The sequence below is a fragment of the Prionailurus viverrinus genome, chromosome X, assembly GCF_022837055.1.
Source record: "Prionailurus viverrinus isolate Anna chromosome X, UM_Priviv_1.0, whole genome shotgun sequence".
Classification (NCBI taxonomy): domain Eukaryota; kingdom Metazoa; phylum Chordata; class Mammalia; order Carnivora; family Felidae; genus Prionailurus; species Prionailurus viverrinus.
In genome coordinates this window covers 89,749,629-89,773,325 of record NC_062579.1, presented here as the reverse complement: position 1 = coordinate 89,773,325, position 23,697 = coordinate 89,749,629, and the positions used below count along the sequence as shown (strand labels likewise).

General features: G+C 43.7%; 1 protein-coding gene across 10 annotated transcripts in view; it reads left to right on the top strand.

The window, feature by feature from the left end:
* The window catches only part of KLHL13 (kelch like family member 13), a 427,026-nt gene that overhangs the window by 208,567 nt on the left and 194,762 nt on the right, over positions 1-23,697 (top strand). For 4 of the 10 annotated variants that reach the window (XM_047844695.1, XM_047844699.1, XM_047844694.1 and 1 more), the window contains one exon: positions 6,711-6,834. The gene's annotated coding sequence lies outside the window, so the exon portion shown is untranslated. Of the gene's footprint in view, positions 1-6,710; positions 6,835-13,166; positions 13,188-13,841; positions 14,229-23,697 lie in introns of those variants that run through there. The other 6 variants (XM_047844700.1, XM_047844696.1, XM_047844692.1 and 3 more) reach the window with 4 other exon arrangements.

The window sequence follows — 23,697 nt, the reverse complement described above, 5'->3', positions numbered from 1 at the left end:
TACTGAGACACATCATATCACTGCCTTGCTCCCAATTTTCCCATGGCTTCTTACTGCAGTCAGAATAATATTAAAATTTTGAGGCACCTGGGTGGCTCAGTCGGTTAAGCATCCAACTCTTGGTTTCGGCTCAGGTCATGATCTCACAGTTCATGGGTTCGACCCCTGCATCGGGCTCTGGGCTGGTAGCTTGGAGCCTGCTTCGGATTCTCTGTTTCTCTCTCTCTCTCTCTGCCCCTCACCTGCATGTGCTCTCTCTCTTGCTCTCAAAAATAAATAAATAAAAACACTAAAAAAAATAATATTAAAATTTCTTGACACAGCCCACAGGCCCTAAGTGATTTTGTTTTTTCTACATCGACATGATGTTGTTTTCATGACATCATGCCCTATCTCTTGGCTGATAATGTACTATCCTTCAGCTCTAATTGGCTCTTTTCTCTTCCTTTAGTGCATCAAATCCATTCCACCTCAGGGCTTTTCGCTTGCCATTCCCTCCCTGGAACAATTTTCCCTCTGATCTTTGTTTGGATGGCTTCCTCTCATCATTCAGGTCTCTGTACAAATTTTGCTTCCCTAGAGCAGTGTTTGCTCTCCACCCCTTCAGAAGTAGCCCTTCTCCCATCTCAGATCACTCACTATCCCATTTCTCTGTTTTATTTTCTTCCCAACACTTATTACCCGGAATTATCTAACAATATTAACGAAGTAACTAAAGGCCTGGCGTACTCAGTCTTGACCTTGGAATCTTTACCTGTAAGTTGGAGAGGTGGGATCATATCTAAAGTCCTTCCCATGCCTATAACTCAGTTTTTAGATGAAGTTTGAGCCCGGTGGGGGGGGGGGGGGAGGCTGTCAATAACAAAGAATATGGGAATAAAGATCCTGTATATAACTTTTATGTTGGGAAAAATCTGTCACAGTGATTTCCAAATACATAAGAATGTAGTTTAGGAAGAGGAATAATGGAGAAACCAAAATTGAAAAAAACTAATTAGCATTGTCACTGTATCTATTCAACGTTTCATTAAAAAAAAAAAAAGGTTTTTCCGGCTTTATTGAGACATGTGTAAGTTCAAGGCATACAGCACAATGATTTATTATATACCCAGGTATCATGAGTAAAAATATCATTTTTCCCCCCTATTCCACTGATAAGGCCAGAGCAGGGCAGACGGGAGCCCTCCCCTGGGTGCCACCAGAATGTCCACATTTAATCAAAATGCTATAACATAGACTCCAGAGCCGCCCTGCCTAGGATCAAAGCCCAGTTCTGCCTCTGAATCACTGTGAATCCTTAGGAAAGTGAGCCAACATCCTGTGTTTCAGATTGTGCCTCTGAAACGAGGATGCCGATGGCACTTGCCACGTGGGATTCTTGCGGGGATTGAATGAAATACTGTTTGTGAAGGCTCTAGCACCTTAGCACTCAACAAATATTAGCCGTCGTTAGTGATTGTAATCAGGGAACAGCAGTGGACGTCAAACCCAAAGAATGGCAGGGGAAGGCTGGTGTGTTGGTTGGGGTGACGAGTGAGAGGAGCAAGTTGTGTGTGGCTACTTACAGGAGGAGCTCCTGGTTGTACATATTTTGTAGTGTAAGGAAATAGTTGCTAAAAAAAAAAAAAAATTCCCAAATGTACCAGGAAAATTCAAATGTAACTGAAACACGCTTTCCTCTATCTTGAATGTACAAATGTGGGATTTATACCCAAACTCTGCATTTAGGTGGCTTAAAGTACATAGGGCCGGAGTCAAAAAGAGATGCATAGCTTAAAACTCTTCAGGTAGGTAGATAAGTCACATTCTGAAACTTTAGAAGTGGCTGGTATGAAGTTTCAAGGACAATCTCATTACAATATGGAATCGCCTCGTTAAAGTGTAACTGACGGATGGAGAATCTGAGACCACGTAGACCGAAACTGAGATTTTGCCCTTTTGATGGAAAAATAAAAGCATTGCCAAAAACATCAGTATTATAAACAAGATTGTATCAGGAGAATCTAAAGTCCTTAAAAGAATGAACACTATGGATGCACTCTTTTAGGTATAATTGCTATGCTCATATAGTGACTGCTTCACATCGCATACTTACGTAGTGACTTGAGCCAATGATGATAGTATTGAGTACATAGTATTTATTCGTGCACTCCCAATATTCCAGGCTTCATTTGAAACACTGGGATTCAGTAACAAACAAAACAGAACCAGTCCATCCCTTCGTGGGGCTTACATTCTAGTAAGAAGACGAAGAAGGGTTTGCGTTCACGTGATGATATGATTTGACGAGTACAGCGTGCTGTGGCCATAGTTCAGAAATCCCCGGTGTAGTCTGGAATATGAGGAAAAGTCTCCTGGAGCAAAACATTAAGAGACACCTGAAGAATAGCAGAAGTTTTCTAGGAGACAGCACCGGGGAATGGTGTGCTTAGACAGTGGAAACAGCGTATGGGAAAGAATTCGGATTAATAGAGGTCTGTCAAGGGCTTCGACCAACTCTTTGCCAATCTAATTTGCATTTCTCTATGTACTCGAGAGTAATACACATTGGTTTTCTTATAAATCTTCCGTGAGTCCAAACCTTCACACGTTCAGACAACGCATGGCTATTATTCACAAAATGTCCTCTGTTCTTAACTCGGTACACTCAGTGGGTAATTGGCCGGAAATGTAATAGCTGGCTTGTGCGTGCAATCCAAATCCTTTACGATGTTCATAGGTTTTCTACGTAACATTTGCTACTGTAGCATATTACTGCACGATGCCATTGTAGTTTATAAGCAGTATGTGGAAGACCCTCTGATGTGTAGATGACAAAAACTTGCATTTTCCCGTGTCATTTCCTGCACTCAGAGGGTACTGTGTGAAGGCGGTAGTGCTGGAGACCATTCGGTGGTATATTTTATACACAGAATTCCACATATATATGTAATTTCAGCTTACTTTGGGTCAGTAAACCAGATCTCTAGACCTCTAGCCATTAGCCACGTGTGCCTGCCTATCTAGCAGTTGGAATGTGGCCAGTCTGAACTGAGATGTGTTCTAAGTGTGAAATACACATCAGACTTCAAAGACTTGCTCCAAAAAAGAGGAATGGAAAATATCTCGTTGATTGTTTTTTGTAATGATTACATGCTAAAAAAAAAAAATCGTTGGGGCGCCTGGGTGGCGCAGTCGGTTAAGCGTCCGACTTCAGCCAGGTCACGATCTCGCGGTCCGTGAGTTCGAGCCCTGCGTCAGGCTCTGGGCTGATGGCTCAGAGCCTGGAGCCTGTTTCAGATTCTGTGTCTCCCTCTCTCTCTGCCCCTCCCCTGTTCATGCTCTGTCTCTCTCTGTCCCAAAAATAAATAAAACGTTGAAAAAAAATCGTTTTGTTTTATTGCATTAGATGCAATATGTTATTAAATTAATGTCACCGTTTTTTTTCACTTTAAAAGTGTGGCTGCTTGAAAATTTAAAATTGCATTTGTGGCTAACATCTGGGGCTCACATTATATGTCTATTGGCTGGCACTGCTCTAGGCTTCTTTTTAATTTTCTTTAGTGTTTATTTATTTTTGAGAGAGAGAGAGAGAGAGAGAGAGAGCGCGCGCGCGCGCGCGCGCGCGCGCATGAGTGGGGGAGGGGCAGAGGGAGACACAGAATCCCAAGCAGGCTCCAGGCTCCCAGCTGTCAGCACAGAGCTTGATGCGGGGCTCGAACTCACGAACCGTGAGATCATCACCTGAGCCGAGGTCGGATGCTTAACCGAATAAGCCACCCAGGCGCCCCAAGACTTCTTTAATTTGTCTATGTCAGCGAAGGCTGAGGCTAATCAGAAGACACGGCTAAGGTGTGCTCTGACCATTAGCGAGCATGAGGAGTCCTCCCTGCTGGTTAGTAAATGTTTGGCTTTTGAGTCGAATCAGTTACTGTAACAGATCAGCATCTGCGGATGTGATGGAGACTTTGTCCGGGGTGAGGGATTAGAGGAAGAAACAGGATCAGATGCTGCTCGGGTCCCACCTAACCATAAGAGGAGATCCCGAACACCGTCAGGTTTATGAAAGTGGGACGGACCACTGCTCCCAAGGAGTTCTTGCTGCCTATTTTGGCCCTGAAATAGCAAGGCTAGTCCGTAAGAAGGAAATGCCATGTTACGGCGGCAGAAAGTTAACCCGAAGAAATAGAAGCCAAGCCCCCTTATAGACAAAGTTCCCGTGTTCACGTTCACTGTCGCCAAGAATAAAGATGGCAAACCCTGGCGAAAATAGTTTGCGATGCTCCACATTTCATCTTCAAGCACGTTAGTGACGTTAATTTGTGAATCGTCACAATTTGTGACATGTTTACTGAGTGTTATTATCCCATTGATGAATTAGGGAAGAGTGAGAGAAGGTGGAAGGCTTGCCCATGTTAGAAGGTGTTCAGGAGGGCTCACCTGCCAGCGTGGAAAACGGGAAATGGAAGCCCTTTCGAAGGCCGGCTGTGGTAGAATAGCATGTTTTCGCTTTCTACATTCCCCTAACAGAATTGAACAACTGTATGACAGTTTTGTAAATTGACATTGACTCAAATGTACCTGCTGGGTTTGATATTTAAAGCAAGGATGTGCAGGGGCGCCTGGGTGGCTCAGTCGGTGAAGCATCTGACTTCGGCTCAGGTCATGGTCTCACAACTCATGAGTTTGAGCCCCACATCGGGCTCTGTGCGGACAGCTCGGAACCTGGAGCCTGCTTCGGATTCTGTCTCTCTCTCTCTCTCTCTCTCTCTCTCTCTCTCTGTCTGTCTCTCCTCTGCTCCCACTCTGTATGTGTGTCCCCCTCTCTCAAAAATAAATAAACATTAAAAAGAATTTTTTTTTTTTAAAAAGAGCAAGGATGGGCAGACATTACTTTCTCCAATGTATTTGTTTTTGTAACAGTCTTACTCTAGGCCTAGTTTGTTTAGAGTATGGATTACTTGTTTGTTAGATATATTTATTTATCCCACAAGTATTTGTTAAACCCTCGTTATCACCCTTATTCCTGACATCAGGAAGCTTACAGTCTAGTTAAGAAGTGGCAGACATGTAAAAAATACCAGAAGGTGTTTTAGGTACTCTGATAAGAGAAGTAGCTTCTAGATAATGATGACGTCCAAGACTTAGGTAGCACTTCCTATGGGCCAGGCACTATTCTTTTGTTTACGTTTATTTATTTATTTTGAGAGAGGGGGAAAGAGAGGGAGAGAGATACAACAAGAGAGGGGCCAAGAGAGAGGAGAGAGATGATCCCAAGCAGGCTCAGTGCTGTCAGCGCGGAGCCTGACACGGGGCTCCATCCCATGACCATGGGATCATGACCTGAGATGAAATCAAGAGACGGACGTTTAACTGACTGAGCCGCCCAGAAACCCCAAGGACCAGGCACTGTTCTAAGTGTATTCATGTATAATGACTTATTCAGCCTTCAGGAGAATCCTGTAGATAAGGAATTACTAGTATTCCCATTTTACTGAATACTGTAAATGGGCAAAAAGAGATTCAGTAATTTGCCCAAGGTCACAGCGAGCGGCAGAGCTTGGATTCAAACCCAAGTAAACTTTGCTCTTCACCACTGCCCAAAGGTGTGTGTGCATTGCCACCTGGACGGACAGGAAATGCTTCTTAGGGAAACTGACACTGGAGCTGAGTCTGGTCAGAGGAGAAGCTGTTTGCTAAGATGGCAAGAAGAAGGCTTCCTAGTATGGTGATCGGAACAGAGACCTGGCAAAATGAAGCACTTACCTTAAGATGACCAGGTTCAGGAGAAAGGAGAGGGGAAGGTGGCAAGGGGGGGGGGGCGAACAGAGTAGGCCATTCAGAGCTACAGGGAAGGAAAAGGTGGGCAAACGAGGAAACTCGAAACTGCTGACAAAGTGAGTTTAGCAGAATATCTGAGGCTTCATTTACCTGCATGCCCTTTCAGCACAGACAGCTGAAAAACTTTAACTCGATTTAAGTCACCGGTTGTGTGACCCAAGGCAAATCGGTTTAGTTCTCTGGGCCTCACTCTTCTTATCAGTGAAATCAAGGTTGAAGACAAAATGATCTTTGAGTTCCCTTCCAGCACTGGTCTTGTGATTTCTGTGGGTCTAATGTGCAAAGAAGGAGCCAATTTTGAACTGATAAGTGACATATTTAGATATGCATTTGAGAAAGAGGACACTACGTTATATGGTAATAGCATGGTAAATCTTCAAGGTTTATTTATTTATTTTGAGAGACAGAGAGAGAGAGAGAGAGACAGAGAGAGACAGAGAATCCCAAGCAGGCACCGCACTGTCAGTGTTGAGCCCATGCGGGACTCGAACTCACAAACCGTGAGATCGTGACCTGGGCCGAAGTCAAGACACTTAACTGACTGAACCACCCTGGCGCCCCTTGTGATAAGTCTTTAAAAAGGCATCTGAAGCTTTAAACTTCAACAGTTGCTCTGGACACTTCTACCTGGAGAGTGTTACCATGTTCCCCTCCACTCTCACGTCTATGGTTATAGCACACCTGATTCTCCTTTGGTTCTGCTGTGTTCTTGTTTCTTACTTGGAGGTGGCCTCTTTTCTTTTCCATTGTTCTTTTGGTGTCTCCGGGCACCTAAGACTTCTGTGAGACTGAGTTCCCCTGAGTTTTCTTAATTCTTTCCATTGTTTTAACCACCATCTCTCTGTAAATATGTTACGATTGCCCTGTTTTATTTTGTTTTTGTTTTTTAGATATTATTTTAAAGTAATCTCTACACCCAACTTGGGGCTCTGACTCACAAGCCCCAGATCAAGAGTGGCCTGCTCTACTGACTGAGCCAGCCAGGCATCCCAACTGCTCTACTTTCCAGCTCTGGTGGGTACAGTCCTATTTAAAAATGACGTGGCTAAAACAGGACTTTGCATCAGATTTTCTCTGAAGCCTTTTCTATCAGAAAAGCAAAATCACATTGTTTTCTTCTTCCATGCTCAGTATAGAAAAATCATAAAGTACAAACAAACGAAAGAACATAATCACACCCATATTCCTACACAGCAGTGGATAATTACTGGTACTATTTCATTGTATAGTTTTCTCTGGATGTACCTATATGTGTATATTGTGTTGGTATCATACATACTGTTTGGCAACCTATCACGAACCTCTTTCCATTTCAATACATAAAAGCAGATATCACCTTGAAAGACTGAATTATTCAGTTATATACTCTTAAAATGTATTTAACCACATTCCTGATGTTGGGAATTTATTTCCAATATCCGTATCAATAGCTACAACAAACAGTGTTTATATGAATTCCCTGCAGCTCCAATCGTGCCTAAAGTCATGACCACGATTTCCCCCAATTTTTTTAAATAAACATATTTATTTATTTATTTATTTACTTACTTACTTACTTATTTATTTTAAGCAAGCTCCATGCCCAACGTGGGGCTTGAACTCACGGCCCCAAGATCAAGAGTCTCATGGTCCAGTGACTAAGCCAGCCAGGTGGTCCCATTTTCCCAAATTCTTAATGGTGAGGCTAAGATTTTTCCCATCTAGTCTAGATTCCATGTGGGCCAGAGATTAGTTCATGGATCCAGAAGTCAGTACCTGATAAAAAAGGGGCCAATCAGAGACACTCCAATGGACTATGGAACTGGGTTTTAGAGATCCTAGCTTCAGTGTGGTTGGTCTCTTGAACAGGAGGAGATATAGAATAGGGGAGATATAACCTAAGGGTTTGTGGCCAATCATATCCTACCATGCAGCCAGGAAAGCATAAAGTGCCAAAATAATAAGAGAGAATAATGAAGTAGATTCCTGGATAACATAGAGACAGAAGATGGAGATCGTCCTGCCAACTTTTCAGTCTCTGATTCTAATCCATTCCTGGATCTTGACTGTATCCCTGTTTTTATATTCTTATTCTCAGAAAGAGAATAAAATAGAGACAGTGCAGTTTGTCCAGGCATGTGACTGATTTTGTAACAGCTTTATTGAGATACAAGTGACATACAGTGAACTGCGTGCATTTAAAGTGTACAGTTGATAAATATTGACGTTTGTCTACACGGGTGAAACCATCACTGCAATGGTGATAATGAACATATGAGTCACCGTTAAAAGTTTCCTTGTACTTCTTTGTCATTCTTACTTCCCCTCACTCCCTATTCTCAGCCCCAGGCAATCACTGATCTGCTTTGGGTCACTATAAATTCATTTTGATTTTCTAGAATTTTATATAAATGGAATCACGTACCTTTTTTCGTGTGGCATCTTTCACTTAGGATTATTATTTTGAGATTCACCCAGGTTGTTATATATATCATGTTGTAGCATGTCGGTGGAGAGACAGATAACAGTTATACACTACTTCTTGTAGAAGCCTGCTTGTTTTCTCCCCTTGAAGATTTTACGAATGTAACATGTCTAAAAAGGAACTTTTTCTTTTTTTAAGTTTATTTATTTTGAGAGAGAGCATGGGGGAGGGACAGAGAGAGAGAGGGAGAGAGGAAATTCCACGCAGGCTCCACATGGTCAGTGCAGAGCCCAACGCGGGGCTCAATCTCACGACCAGATCATGACCTGAGCCCAAATCAAGAGTGGATGCCTAATCGACTGAGCCACCCAGGTGCCCCTAAAAAGGAACTTTTTATGCAACACCCTTCCCCCCAAACCTTGCTCCGATCTTCCCCAACTTATTAAATGACATCGTCTTTCATCTAGTTGAATGGGTCTTCCTAGTTGCTGGGTCATCCTCTTTAGTAGACCTTTAATCCTGTGCCTTTTGTCTGTCTCTATTGCCACCACCCTATCCTAAGCTGCGTCATTGCTTGTCTGCCTACTTCAGCCTTCTCACCCATCTCTCTGCTTGGCTTTTGCCCACGGCCAACTCAGAGAAGCCATGGTGATTCTAAAACATACATTGCCTCTTATCGCTCTCATGCTTAAAGCCCGTCAATGGTATTAATTTGCACTTGAAGTCAATTCCAAACTCTTCACTGTGGCCTGCAAGGCCCCACAGGATCTAGCCTTTGCCAGCATCTCCGACTTCACCACGTTCTCCTCCGCTCCCTCGGTACTCACTGGCCTTCTTTCGTTCGGCAAATGCACCAAGCTCTTTCCCACTGCAGGCATGTACCCATGATTGTCTTTTGGTATGAATGGAAGGAGGAAGGAGAGAGGGATTGCAGCCAGAGGGTGACGAATGGGCAAGTTAAAAGGGAGACTCGTGTATTGTTTGAAGACAGAGTAAGAAGTCAGTTGAGACATAGAAACTGAGGACCCTTTGTGCATGTGGGGGTCTCCGTAGGTGCAGTTCTCTGTAGAGTTGGCTGGAGCATCTAGGTTAAGACAGGAACTTATCTGATAGCTTTATTTGTAGAATCCTATGCTTATAGAGTCCCCAGTAAAGTTTTGATTCCTAACCCCTCAAATTCGAGCTCCTGTAAGTATTAAATGCATAGGACCTGTGCTGAGAAGTCAGCTCTGCAAAGTTTTGACAGAAGAGGGCAGGCTTAGAATCTTCTCAAAGGCCCCCACACAGAGTTAGAGTAGCTTATGGCTAGGGTCACCTTTGATGCTAGAAAACCTGTACAGATACTTTAGATCCTTTCCTCCCTCTGACTCTTCCAGCTCCAGCTTGGCCTCTCCTTGAAGCCCAGTTAACAGCTCACTTATTCTAGAGTTCATTATCTGACTAAGGGGGTGGGAGCATGTTGGTTTCTCTTCACTCACCAAGTGTGTATTTCTTTCTTTGTGTGTTCAAACACATAACCCTACCTCCATCACACTATATAATATATATAATATATTGGGATATATTGTATATATACATATATGTATATTACGATGAAACATATATATTATATATATAACATATTATATATGATATATATTATATATAATATGTTATATATAATATATACAATATATATTATATTAATATTTATAAATGTATTTATGTATATATTTATATAATAATATTATATATCATATAAATATATTTATATAATATATTAACATATAAATATAATATATAAATATTATATATGTGTATATATAATATACATACATGTATACACACACACACACACACACACACACACACACACGTTTAACTGACTGAGCCACCCAGGCGCCCCTCCGTCTGTCCTTTAATCAAAGTTAACATAATTGTAATTCTTGGGTTTAACCTCTGTTAGGCACACAGCAGGTTCACAAATGTGTCTTGAGGGACTAGGCATCAGCCATGGCTTTGTGCTCTTTGGGGTGTGTGTGTGTGTGTGTGTGTGTGTGTGTACGTGTGTGTCCACATCTGCCTGTGTGGCCTCTGTCTTGGTGAATTTTTGCAAGTATATAATTAAACTGGTGCCATCAAAACTTTGGAGGGTGTGGTAGGCAGAATTCTAAGATGACCTCCAAGATTCTAGGTGTGTGGTGTAGATGCCCCATATATTCCCCTCCCCTTCAGGGTAGTATGCTGTGAGATCATTCTGACGATTAGGTTACATTGTATGACAGAGGTGAAGAGATTTTGAAGATGGAATTAACGTCCCTTCTGGACTTGAGAGCTCTCCTGCGGACCTTGACAAAGCAACTGCCTATGTTAGAAACTGCCTATGGAGAGGGGCAGTCTCCGGAGCCTGTAAGTGCTGAGAGTCTCAATCCTACAACCACGAGGAACTGAATTCAGACAACAGCGTGAATGAGCTTGGAAGTAGGACTCTGAACTCCATGTGTGAATGCAGGCAGGCTGACACCTTGCTCGTGAAGCCTTGTGAGACCCTGAGCAGTGCACCCAGCTCGGCCCTGCCTGGACCCCTGACCCATGGAAGCGGCAACAACTGTGTGTACTTTTAGGCTGGCCACCAGGTTTGTGGCAGTTAACAACGACTCGTACAGGGGATACTCCAGCCAGCATTTAAAATGTTTGCCCTGATATTAGTTGGGTAGAGCTGCACCACAGACTGCATGGCTTAAACAACAATAAGCAAGAGAAATTTCTCTTCTCACAGTTCTCATAGAGGCTACATGTTGAAGATCAAAGTTTGGTCTCTTCAGTGGCCTCTTTCCTTGGCTTGTTAACGTCTCACTGTATCCTCACATGGTCCTTTCTCTGTGTGCGAGTGTGTATGTGTCCTGATCTCCTCTTCATGAGGACAACAGTCACGTTGGATTAAGGCCCACCCTAAACACTCCATTTCCATTTAATTACCTCTTTAAAGAATTCATCTCCAAATAAAACTGCATTCTGAAGTATTGGGGGTTACGATTAAACATATGAATTTGAAGAGGGAGACACAATTCAGCCCATAACAGCCATTAGCCTTTTCTGTATTCTTTTCACCAGTATTTTCTTTTGATTGTTTTCTTATTTCCCGAATCCCTGTCGTATCTCCCCATTCTTCAGATTTTTTACCATACAGTTGTATTTCAAATGCTTTTCTTAGTTCTTGACATTTTTGGGTACAGGTTAACATGTTAAATCCTTCATAATTACATCTCTAGCTTGTAGTGACTAGTCTGATATTTTACATTGACATTCGCCACACACACACACACATACACACACACACACATATATTTTTTTACATGTTTACAAGGTACTTTCACATGCCTTGTTTTATCTGAAATCCAGAAAAATGCAGTCAGCAAGTCTGGTCAATATCTTTATTATCCCCACCCTAAATTCAGGAAAACACAGGGCACCTGGGTGGCTCAGTTGGTTAAGTGTCCAACTTTGGTTCAGGTCATGATGTCGTGATTCACTGGTTCATGGATTTGAGCCCCGTGTCAGGCTCTGTGCTGACAACTCAGAGCCTGGAGCCTGCTTCAGATTCTGTGTCTCCTTCTCTCTCTGCCCGTCACCCCGTTGTGCTCTGTCTCTTTCTGTCTCAAAAATCAATAAGCATTAAATTTTTTTTTTTTGTAAATTCAGGAAAACAGACTCAGAGAGTTGATGGGGCTAACAATGTCACATAGCACATTAGTGTCTTATAACCACAAATTAGAGTGCTCTGTCCAGTGGATTAGCTACTCAAAATATCCTAACCCAAACAGCAAATAAATCCTACAGAGTAAGTGTAATTATGATATCTTATTCCTATCCGATCGTTCAAATTCAGATTCTATAATTAATTCTATTCTTGGTATGCATCACGAAGGGTTTTCGCATCCGGTGAATAAGGGCCGTGGAGGCCACAGCTGATGATCCATTTTCCTGTCTTTTCTGTTTGAGAACTTACTGTTAAACAACCCCACTTGGACCTTTTTTTATGGCAGGGATGACACAATGACTTGGATGTGTAGTTTTGGGCTATTTTTAACCTATGTGCCAGGTTTTTAATATATGCCAAAATGAATTGCTTTAAACATATCTCCTCAGTGAGATTGTAACCTTCTCTAACAGGTGCTTTCCACATAATAGGCGTTTTGTGTGTAATATACATATATGATAATTAATGAATAAGCATGGTGGAGAAGCCCATGAATGCATTCCGGTTAACAAATATGAATTGCGTGGAAAATACTGACGGATAAAAGATAGCAGTGCAAATTCCATGTGTATTTGGAGTCTCTTCACCAGTTTGATAAAGCCTTACGATGTGGTCATATCTTTAGTTCTAGAAAGTTTTCCAGCAGCTGATTATTTTCGAAGTTACCTACAATCCGCTGCTAGAATTTCAGTGTATGGAATTTGAAACACCAAGTCAGCAATGTTGAGATCTCAGATACCTGCTCCGTTTACCGGTAGGCAAAGTGAGAAATATTAGGAAATATAAAGAGCTAGTCCCCACAATGCCCCCGTCACTTCCTTAAGAAAACAAAACAAAACAAAACAAAACAAAACAAAACAAAACAAAACAAAACAGTGAGTAAACTGGCTGTTAACAGCAAGCTCCCATTATTTTTCGGAGGAGGAGCCTGGAATTACAAGGAGACAAGGCAAAGGGAGAGGCGTAAGAAGGTGGCCTCAGGCTGTAACCTTCTGGAAGGCAAGCAATGAATAGACCTGCAAGGGGAAAAACAGGCTTGACTGGGGTTTTTGTTGGGAGCCTGGTGGCGGAGGGCTTGGGCGCTGGCATCACACTGCTCGGGATCCCGGGTCCTGCTCTGTCCCTTGCTCATTGCGTAACCTTCGCAACTCGTTTGACCTTTACGCCTCAGTTTTCTCACTTGCAAAATGGAGATAACGATCATGTGCACCTCGCGGAGCAGCGGTGAGAGTTAAGCGAATTGGTAATAGTTCAGCGCGTGGTTCGTAGTAAACGCTCAGCAAAATGTTAAACTGCCGTATTTGTTGTTATTCTTCCTGTTTCTTCATAGTCTGTACTCCCGTGCGGGGGGTGGGGGGGGGTGGGGAAGCGAGGGAGCGCTCATCGCACCAGAAGGCTTGTTTGGAGGTGCGCGCCCCGCCGAGGTGCAGGCGGCACCGCTGCCAGGGCACACCCCGGCTCCCGGGCCCTCGGTGACTGTGACGGGCCGAGACTACGGCTGGCCTCCTGCTCGAGTGGCCAACCCGGGGCGCGCGCGCTGCCGGCCCCGGGTACTTGACAGTTTTCACCTCTCCTGCCTCCCGGGCACTAGAGGCCATGTGTGCTCAAACTCGGGCGTCCCGGTTTCGGAAGCGCGAGGGCCACTTGGCGGTCCCCGCCCCCACCCCCCGCCCCGGCCCGGGCCCACCCTCGCCGCGCGCAGGCGGTGGGGGAGGAGTTCTGCTCGGACCCTACACACGGTCCTAGCCCCAGCTCCCCCCTCCCGCCTCCCGCGCAGGCGCCGCCGGGGCCACCCCCGCCGCCATGTTTCCCCCGCCCGCGCGCTCCCTCCCCCCACCCCCCTCCCCTCCTTAACCGGGCTCCCGCCCCCTCTCTCCCCCCACCCCACCCCCCGGTGAGGTCAGGCGGAGGCTCTGCCGCTGCGGCCGCAGCAGCTCAGCTCCCATTCCGGGGAAGCCTGGAACGGGGACTTTCGAAAATAAGTGGAGCGGCGTTCGGGTTAGGGTCCGCGCTCTCCGCCTGCGCGACGGCGAAGTGACCGGGGCGAGCAGGGGGTGCGGAGGTGCGGGGGCTGGTGTCTCGCAGCCGGACGGAGCCCCGGCTGCGCCGCGCGACTCGCTCTCTGGCCCTCCGAGCGCAGCAGCGGGCTGACGGGCGGCGGGACGCGGGGACGCGGCAAACAAGGTGAGGCAGGGTCCTGAAGTCGCAGGGGCTCCATCAGCTACCTCCTCGCCTCCGGGACCCGGCGCGGCGAGGCGGTGCGGGGTAAGGAGTTGCGATCTGCACCAGGGGCGCAGGGACAGGGGACCAGCTGGGCTCTTTGCACGCCCCCCACCCCCCCTTCTTTTTCTCTCGCGTGCGGGTGCGCGCTCATCCCTGCACCTTCTCATCCCTACCTCCCGGACTCGCTGGCTCCGCCAGACGCCTGGCTTCTTTCAGGACTCCCCCCCCCCCCCCGAACCCAGTTTTCCTTTGCTTCTTTGTTATCCCTCCAAGATCTTCTCGTTCGGGCTTCCCTGTCGCTGCCCTGACGGTCTGGGGTCCCTCTGTTCGCCTCGGCCCCACTGTCTCTTGCCCTCTAACAGTTTCTGGTTTCTGCCTCGCAACCCATCCCTCCCTCAGAATCTTCTAACTTGGGAGGCTTCGCTGCTGGCTCCCGAGTCAGGAGCACACTCGGCTTCCTCGAAGCTTTTAACTCCGCTCCGAACGTCTTCATCTCTGGATGTCTTGGCTTCTTTGGTTTAATCACAGTTGACTAATGGTTTTCTTGGAAGCTTACGGTCTAGCCTACGGCTAACCGAAATTGATGGGAATGATCCTCTAGTATATTAGCTAAGGAACTCAAAAGTTTCTCTCTAGGTTTCAATAACTTACTCTAAGAACCACAGCCACTTGAAATGTATGTTATGTATGTCCGTGTGTATGTTTGTGTGCGATCCTAGCACATGGCCCTAAATCTGATTCTTCCTCCACTGCTGAGCAGGCCTGAGAAAGAGGAGACAGAGAGTGGGTGGGACGTTTGATGCCTGCTTCCATTTCTCCATCTGCAAACTGGGATGTTCATCTTTTATTGTACTCAGGGAGGATTCTGGTGGTTTGGGGTAGTCCCTCAAGTTAGTGTAGGCTGTTTACTAAGCACATTGGATGGGAACTGAGGGAATCTGGGGTTTAAAACGGCCTCTGTTGGGAGGGGCACCTGCTTTTAATTTTTTTTTTTTTAAAGAAGTCAGAATTTCTTACTGCACATCTCCTATTTGTATAAGCCATCGAGAAGCAGCGTTTACAAACCAGGTGGTTAAAAAAGAGACTCCTTTTCTGTGGGCTGGAGATTAGTTCACTTAAGTTGGTTTCACACAGTACCACGTATTTTCTCAGCGATGTCGCCTTCCCCCCATGCAGTTGCCCCAGCAGCTCCCATACTGGGGCTCATTTACTCACTTGCAGGCTGGAATTAGTGTGCGAAGAAAATTGAATGGAGAAGCTGAGAGTGGAGGCAGATACAGTGAATTAGCACATGCTGACGTTTGCGGCTGTGTTTTGGAAATGGGCTATATCTAGTGCTCACATTTGAGAACAGAAAAGTGAAATAATCAGCCTAGCAGTTATGACATCATTTTACGTTTACAAAGGTTACCTCCTTCGATTGCAAGTTGTTATAAGTGCCCTTATACTTAGAATCTAGAATTGTTTGCTGGATGTGTGATCAGGTATGGCCCTTGACATAACATAACATGCATTAACGGGTGAGGATCTCAGGAGAAACAGAGTTGCTAAAGAAGGTAAGGGCTACATTTCACTGCCCTGGGAGCACTGGTTTTGCCAGTGAGACCATGAATGTAGTTTCTGCTGCAACATCAAATGATGTATTTAGAAAATAGATAAATAAGAGCCTCAGTTTCCCCCCACTTTTAAAATCTGCACATTTAGAAGCACACTTTGAAAAGCGTGGTGTGACTATACAGAGTTTGAACTTGATGTTCTGACAAAAGCACTTTCTAGAAGAATAGTAAAGGCCATTGATTATCAGTTTAGCTAGATGCATTGCAGATGATTTGTAGTTTCTCTCATTTGGTAAGTTCCTGACTTTTATTTAAGAAAATGGGATGTGGTAGGGAAAGAGGATTTATATTAATTGGGCCAATCGCCTAAATCTGTAATTTTCTTGGCAACCCATTCTGGAAAGACATACTAACTTGCAAACTGTTTCAAGGAAAATAGTTTGTATCATTATGTTATTTTTTTTCCTTTTGTGATTATTAATACTAAATCTAAGCTAAGATTGCCACCCACACGAACTACTTACGTTTGCCAGAAAAAAAAGAAAGTTGGATATGAGTTCGTCTTAAACATTTTGCTGTGAATCTTTTCACTATGTATTTGATAAACCCACCTGGTATACGCAGAGGTTCTCAGACTGGATGTTCCTGATGTTACTAAACATAACTGTAGTTTGCTGTGGAATTGCCGCCTTTTTCATTTTCTTTACATTTTACATTACTTCTCCTCATGTAATTTGACTTGCAGTAGTGAAATGAGACTAACCAGTTTTCAAATTGTTTGATTTTGATGTTTAATAAACTACTGTAACCTCGTCAAAGTATTTTTTCTTAAATCCGTTGCTTGAAACGGATCTATTTTTGCTGCTGTGAGATAACTCAACAATTTGCCAGGCATCATCAGATTTCAGAAAATGTAGAAAGATTATGGAAAAATGAACAGCCCTAAAGAAAACATCTCAAAATGGGGGGGGGGGAGGCTTTTTTTCCAAGTTACTGGCATTCATATCAATCAGATTTTAAATATATTGTTCATTTAGTAATTTATTTTACAGTATTTGTTGAACACCTTCCATATGCCGAGACCCTCTACTGGGCATGAGGCCCTGTGTTACTATTATTTTTTAAATGTGTATTTATTTATTTTTGAGAGAGAGACAGAGACAGAGATAGAGCACAAGCAGGGAGAGGGGCAGAGAGACAGGGAGACACAGAATCCGAAGCAAGCTCCAGGCTCTGAGCTGTCAGCACAGAGCCCGACGTCGGGCTCGAACCCATGGACCGTGAGATCATGACCTGAGCTGAATGAAGTCAGATACTTAACCGACTGAGCCACCCAGGTGCCCCGAGGGCCTGTATTATTACAAGGCATGATCCTTGCCCTTGTGCAGTCTCCCAGAAGCTATAGTCCACCCGAGGATGTAGACAATAAACGAGTAAACAAATGAAGAAGATCCTTACAGATTGTAGGAAGAACAATGAAGGAAATAAGTAACAAAATGTGACATGGAGAATTGGGAAGGGCTTATTTGGCAAGCGTGGTCAGGACAGGTCTCTTAGCAGCAAAGGTGACCTTTGAACAGAGACCTCAGAGAAGAGGGAGTAAACCTACCTTGTGAAGAGCAGAGACCAGAGTAAGCCAAGGCCTTGAGGCAGGAAAATAGACTTCAGGGTGTTTGAGGAGCAGAAAGCAAGCCAGGATGGCTGGACCCCATGAGATGGGGTGGGAGGAGTTGTTAAAGGTGTTCCAGAGGCTAAAGGGAGTCAGGTCATAATACCAGGCCCGGAAATTCTGAGATAGAATTTGGGTTTGATGCTCAGAAGAAGGGGAAGCCATTGAAGAGTGTTTATTAACTACTTTTCTGTGGGAGGTCATTGACTGGGAAAAAAATTACTCAGTGGGAATAAATAAAAATGTGTTTTGCAGAGGCTGTCTAGCTACTCAGATGTTGCCATTAAGACCTGAGAATGAAAAGCTTTGTTTGATATGTATGCTGCATAAATACAACATACATATAAATTCAGTTCTTCCACTCTGTTTAGATAAGGGGATAGGGGACCGGGAGGTGAATGTGTTGAAAAGCAGTTTACTTTCCACTGTCATATTGTCACCTGTGCCCGGAGGTAAGCTATCACCCGCTTTATTAAAAATCAGATCATTGTTCAACCCAAGCATTTGTTTTCCAAAGAACGAGGTTTTATTTTCTCATAGAAATATGTTTCCTTTGGAAGGTTGGAAGTTTCATTTGAACAAGAAAGAATACTTGGGTTTCAGAAATGGCATTTGAGATTTTTAGAGGAGTTTGCCATTTTCCTTTACTTGTTGCCTTCTCCAGAGTTTTCTTTTTTTTTTTTTAAGATTTTTAAAAAAGTTTTTATTTATTTATTTAAGTAATCTCTACACCTAACATGGGGCTCCAATTCACAACCCCGATATCAAGAGTCGCCTACTCTTCTGACTGAGCCAGCCAGGTGCCCCTCTCCAGAGTTTTTAAATCACCATTCTTTAAGAGATTAGGGTTATTCTATTCATGCTTAAATTCATTTAGATTTATGGGGTGCCTGGGTGGCTCAGTTGGTTAGGTGTCCAACTCTTCATTTCAGCTCAGGTCAGGATCTCACTGTCGTGAGATCAAGCCCCCACGTCGGGTTCCACGCTGAGCATGGATTAAGATTCTCTCCTTTTCTCTCTGCTCCGCCCCTGCTCTGTGCACTCGCATCCTTTCTCTCTCTCTCTCTCTCTCTCAAAAAAAAAAAAAAAAAAAAAAATTAACTTAGATTTGGTATTTGTTTTGTGCCCTGAGCTCTTGCTCAAAAGCAACCCAGCTTTGAGGTCTGGTCGGCCCCAAATCAGAATTCAGATGGTCATCGACATTCCATAGGGGTAGATCTTAATACTATGGGGCAGTAACCTGCAAAATAATCTTCAACAACTCCTGCAAAGTACTTCCTATTCCTTAGCTTCGCACTCAAGGATTCTGGACGGTCTGACCCAGGCCTGCTGCCCTACGTGTCCTTATTATTCTTGTACACAAATCCTCTGTGGGTTTCAAGTGATTTTTCTCCAGTTTGGAACTTTTCTGCTTAGCTTTACTCTTGGCATAGAGTAGGTACACAGTGACCGCTTGTTGGATGGATGCCATGCCACCGTCTATTGGAGAAACCGTCTCCTTTCTTCCCTGTCATTGCAAATCCCCACACGCATCAAGAAACAGTTCAAATCCCGTGTCCTATTTTACACCAAACCCACTGACCCGATCTCCAACTCTGGACGTGAATGGTAATCACACACTTGCCTTGTGTGACATAATTGTGTTTATTGGATGCCTGGCTGTCTCCCCACCAGTCTCTGACTTCATGAAGGTGAGCTAGACCTGGCCTGCTTTGCTCATCATTGTATCCTGAACACCTGGCATATGGTACGCCCTCTAGAAATAGTCGTGGAATAGCAAATCGATGGCGCTTGGTGATGTGTCTCCGGTTAGTGTTTTGGATACTTAAATCGTTTAATACCGTTTTACTTTTCCCACGTCTGTCAAGCATCCTCAAGCAGTTTCTGAGAGGTCCCGGAGTACAGTTGTTGGGAGCACAAGCCCTGGGGCAGGACTGTCTTATGTTCCAGTTTGGGCTGGGAGAGTTCACTAGCTGTGGGACACTAGCCGGGTCGGTTACTCTTGTATTTCTCATCTGTAAGATAAGGGTAACAAAACGTACCTGTCAGGGTGCTTGCAAGGATTAAATGACTTATACCCAAGTCTACAACTTGTTGCTTGCAACAGTTACATTTCAAAACCTCTGAAAACTGACAAAAAGTTTGGTTCGGTGAGTGCCACGCTCACTCAGGTGGTGGCAAAGTCTGACTTGGACTGATACGAGGGTGTTTATAGTGTTTGTTCTACTTAACGTTAATCTTTATTTGGCTTTGCTGCAGAATTAGCCGTGTGTTTACGGGGTAGTGCCTCAGACCCTACTGGGGTATTACATCGTATGGTATGTGCAGGTTACTGCCGCTCCAGAAGCCTGGGTATTTCTGAATTTGTAAACACATCTGGCACCAAGGGTTTCAGATAAGGGATTGTATACCTTAGAGTAAAGTGCTTAAATCAGCTCGTTGCACATAAGAAGCTGTTGCTGTTGGTGGTGGAGATTAGAGAGGTAAATATACAATTGTCTCCTTCCCAATACCTTTCTCATACCGGTTAGCATGTAAATACATGCTGATTTATTCAGGTAACAGCTATGAGTAGAGGGCTGGCTGTACAATCCTCATTTTATCATAGGAAAACAGATATGGGTCATGTGATTGAAATGAGCCAAGAACCGGGTCTTCCAATACTCTCTCATCTAGTACCATTAGGAGTATTTATTTTTTTGTTTTTCTTTTGTTATTTAAACCAAAGCATGCTTCTTTAGGGTGAGTCTCTTTGCGGGGGTGGGGGGGAGGGAAGGATTGAGGTAAGAACTTATTTAACATGATTCGACACTCCTAACGTTGCAGTTGCTAAATATTTATTGAACTCCTCATGTGTATGGAAATCAGTATTAAAAGCAGGAGAAAGGTACAAAACAAATGAGGCATGGTTCTTGGCTTTTAGTAGTTCCCGCACCATGCGTGGTTACATGGAAACAGAGTTGTGCCTTACAATTCTTTCTTTTTCTCTGTAAGTTTGAAACCATTAATACTGAAGATGTACAAAGGAAAACACAACAGACCATTGAAAACTCATCTTAGTGTCCAGTATATGGAATTGGTTTTTAATACCTTAACTACTCTCTGCCCCCTGAAATATTATCCCTATATGACATCCCGGCAACCTTTCCTTTCTAACTAAATTAAGCAAAATGTAATTTTTATTGTTCTTTCTTACCAACATTTGTAAATCATAATTGATATATTCTGTTTGACCTTTTGCCTTTGTGGGCTTGGGAGTAATTCTATGCCTCCAAAGATTTTTCGAGAATGTTCTTGCATTTGAAAACTAGTTCTTCAAACCATTCTGCCAATTCATCCGACAGATATGTTTTAAGTACCTGTTATATTCTAGGCATTGCACTAGCTGAAGCAAATAGAATGTCTGTGAAGTGCTCTTTTCCTCAAACTAGAGTACAGTGGGTATACTGGGTGAGCAGGGCGGTGACATGATAGTGTGCCCCAGGAGCTACAAAATAAAACAGCTTGTGTGTTCTTGAAGAATTGATTTTACACAAAGATTCAGGAGAACATTCGCTGGTAGCTGATTAAAAATGTTTAATAATATTTGAACAAATTCCTGTGTATCGTGCTTTAGAATGCAGTATTCGTATGAAAATTGGAGGTAAAACCCAACTTCAAAGCAAGCCTCTGCCTGTGCAGGGTCAGCTGTGGTAACCCCGGGGGGTGACCCTTTGAAAAGCACTGAGGCCACAGGGTGCTGAGTCAGTTCCTTAAGTCAAGTGCGCAGACATTTTCAGAGCCTTATATTTTCATGATGACCTTCAGGAACGGTAATAGACATTACTTTTTCCAAGGGAACACTCTGGTTGTTTGATAGTGGTCTAAGTCTTCGACTGTGTTGAGTCCTAACAGAGTTCCTGATATTGGTGGGAAATAGCTGAGATTGATAGTGAAGGACCTGCCAAAGGACCGATCTTCAGAAGACAGGCTGTTAGAACACAATGACCATGAACTTAAAGCAACATGATTGATGAGGTCAAAGCTTTGTACCATCCTATGAGCGCTTGCCTGTGTCCCTGATTGAAGTTAACCTCTGCTAACTTTAAAGCTGCTTTCATTTACGACACATGCAGGATACAGATTGCTTTGTTAATTGCTGGCTACTGCAGTGTTTTAAGAGTAAAGTTGTCGAGGTTCACGTGCTTTGGGGGTAACGGAAGGTTTCTCGAGTTTTAGATGGTTTTGAAAAGGGGTGAGCAATGCATTGGAGGAATGCCTGTTACCAAGCAAATGATTTGATTTGCTCCAAATGAGAAAGATGAAGAAGAGAAAGGCAAGTGGAGAAAAGCGGTGAGCAGAACGGGAGTCAGTCGAACACCGAATCTTTCCACTGATTTTGATTATTGCCGTCCCACTTTCATTGTTGCTGCGCCGCTCCGGTCACAGGGCACAGGGCCTGCTGCCATTGTTGTATTGTTGTGTTACTGCCCTGAGCTCCTAAGGACATGGGTATAGAGGGGTGATTAAGGGATGGTCGTTAGATTCTGTGTCAAGTGCTTTTATAGTCTTCAGTAAACGGGGATAATAGAGTTGTAGAGTTTGGCTTCTTGGTCCCATTTTATAGAAATGGCCATTCTTTTCTCAAGAACTTCATGCCAACAGTGTTTTCTGTTCTACTACTTAATGTATCTCAGTGGGAAGGCAGTAGAAATTGATGGCTGAGATCTTGGGCCCTGGAATCATAGGCTTGGGTTCAAATCCTGAGTCTGCCTCTTATTGTCAGTGTGACTTGGGGCAACTCCCTTCATCCCTCTGAGCCATGTATGCCTCCTCTGTAAACATCTCCTCTGATGTTCTAAGGATTACATGAGCTAGTGCATATAAAGTCCTAAGCATAATTCAAGCTACAGAGTAGATGTTCTTTTTTTTAAATTTAATTTTATCTTTTAAAACTTATTTTTTGTTTTATTTTTTTATTGTGTGTGTGAGAGAGAGAGAGAGCAGGGGAGGGGCAGAGAGAGAGGGAGAGAGAGAATCCCAAGCAGGCTCCATGTTGTCAGCCCAGAGCCCCATGCAGGGCTAGATCCCACGACCCTGGGATCATGACCTGAGCTGAAACCAAGAGTCGGACGTTTAACAGTTTAACGGTTTAACAGACTGAGCCACCCAGGCGCCCTCCTAGTAGATATTCTTATTATTGACTCTTTCAGTAGATTAATGGCTTAACTAGTTAAAACTTGTGGCATTTGCCATTTATATATGAACCAGAAATGTAAGGGAAAACTGTGTCTTTCCTTTATGTTACCTTAATCCCAGCGGGAGTGATATTTTTTGAATATACATCACTTATTAAATAGTGAACTGACTGGTTAGAAGTAGCACTAGTTTTCTGGGGCGCTTGGGTGGCTCAGTTGGTTGGTCATCCAACTTCGGCCCAGGTCATGATCTCGCAGTCCGTGACTTCGAGCCCCGCGTCGGGCTCTGTGCTGACAGCTCGGAGCCTGGAGCCTGTTTCAGATTCTGTGTCTCCCTCTCTCTCTGACCCTCCCCCATTCATGCTCTGTCGCTCTCTGTCTCAAAAATAAATAAACGTTAAAAAAATCTTAAAAAAAAAAAAGAAGTAGCACTAGTTTTCTGGCAGACAAGAAGGCTTAAGGTAAATGCTTGGTTTATTGCTTAATCAAAGATGGCATCACATTGAATGCAAGGAGACTATCAATTTTTTAATACGATTGACCTGATATATATTTAAATATGATAGTGGTTACCTTAATAGGATTTAAAAGTTTAATCTTCATTTCGAAGGGAAAGGGAGATGCAGGAAAATGTATACAATAAACAGTGTCCTTTAAACATGAAAACTTTTGGTGTGCTCATAATCAAAGAGGTCATATATTTTCTTGATTTGTCTCTATTCCAGATTTGAAGTCGTCACAGAAGAAAATATTGAAATATTTGTAACAGTTAAGCCACTGGGAGGAGGGTTAATTCTGTTTGAATAATGTCTCCTATAGGTTTTGAGTTGTTATGGTTTTCTTAAGCTTTTATTGTAGTTACTCTAGCAGCAAATCAAATGATACCTTAGAGATGATACAAGTTCAGTGGCAGTTTTGATAAATGAATGGATAAGTCTAAGTAGATTATTGAGAGCAGCTTCCGGTGTCGGAGGGCTAGCGTAACCTTTTGGGTTGAAGCACGTGAGGTAGTGTCCCTGCATTCCCCACTTCCAATGTTCTTCGTTTCCCATGTCAGACAAATGACAAGACCGTTGATCCTTGGGTGGCCAGCTTGGTTATGGAATGCC